Consider the following 1,499-nt stretch of genomic DNA (forward strand, 5'->3'; position numbering starts at 1 on the left):
AATATTGTGGAGTAAGAATAAATGTCCATGTTTATTTTATTGTGACTTCATATTTTAAGGTCATATACGTGGGGAAATAATACATTTATGGGTTATGAAGGGCAGGTTTATCCCTTTGTGGAATAACTTAATTATGTTCCTGGAGACAAGGCAATTTGTATTTTATTACAAAAACATCATAAAAGGAAATTTTGTAATGCAACTTGTTTTGAAATACTTCTGTGGTATTTTTCATCATAAATTATAGTATGAAATGACTGCTACTCTGAGGACAATTTTTTTATCAAACTTAGCTGGCAGTGGTTTGCAAAGGCCCAGGCAAGACAATTAACAAACTCACCTAGACAATTGAGTTTAGTGACTTCATAATTGGGAATTATCAACATTGACATTATAAGTTAATTTTAATTCTTTTTAGGATTTTGAAATATTTCACAACGCAAAGGAGAACAAAGAGATTCTGAAATTCCTGAAGATGGAATGAATGGGCAGCAATGACACAAAAGATGTTTACCAAGGTGGATCTACATATACTTCCACATACATCAGTTACTTCTAATTATGACAATAGAACTGTTTCATTAAAGTTAATTGCTACCTAGATTAATTTGTAATCACTAACATGTGAGTCTTTCTATTTCCATCATGCACTAAAATCACTCTATTACATTGTGAACATTTTATAAAGCTGTGTGAAAAGAAAAACTGTTAAATGTCTATCAACATCAAACTTTTCTTTTAAATCACTAGTAGCTGTCAATTTATAGTCATGAAATATACTTTTAATGTAATTTTCAATTTACTTTCAGTATTATTTTTTAAATGTTTCTCAGTATATTTAACAAAGGCCTACATACTGTACTGGGGCTGTTTAAAAAAAGAAAAGAAAAAAAAAAAGGAGCTCACTGGACTCCATTCCAAATCCTCCCAAATGGAAATAAGGAGGGAATAAGAATTTGTATTGTTAACAAACTCCCCAGGTGACTTTTGTTTTGTTTTGTTTTGGTACACTAAACTCTGGGAACCAATACGAAAGAATAACAAAAATTTTAGGTCACCCCACCCTTGACTTCCACCTGTGCTATAAGGTAGTCTTCCTCCAAATCTGTTTCTCCTCCTGTGGTTTCTATCTTGCTGAATGACACCTCCATTCACTCAAACCCCAACTCAGAATCCTGAGTCATTCTTTATTTTTATTTTTATTTATTTATTTATTTATTTATTTATTTATTTTTTGCGGTACGTGGGCCTCTCACTGTTGTGGCCTCTCCCGTTGCGGAGCACAGGCTCCAGACGCACAGGCTCAGTGGCTATGGCTCACGGGCCTAGCCGCTCCGCGGCATGTGGGATTTTCCCGGACCAGGGCACGAAACCATGTCCCCTGCATCGGCAGGTGGACTCTCAACCACTGCACCACCAGGGAAGCCCTGAGTCATTCTTAATATCGCTCACTCCCTCACCCCTGTATGCAATCAATGACCAGACTCTAGATGAGCTAG

Source organism: Mesoplodon bidens (genome assembly GCF_964165515.1).
Source record: "Mesoplodon bidens genome assembly, chromosome: X".
Taxonomy (NCBI): Eukaryota; Metazoa; Chordata; class Mammalia; order Artiodactyla; family Ziphiidae; genus Mesoplodon; species Mesoplodon bidens.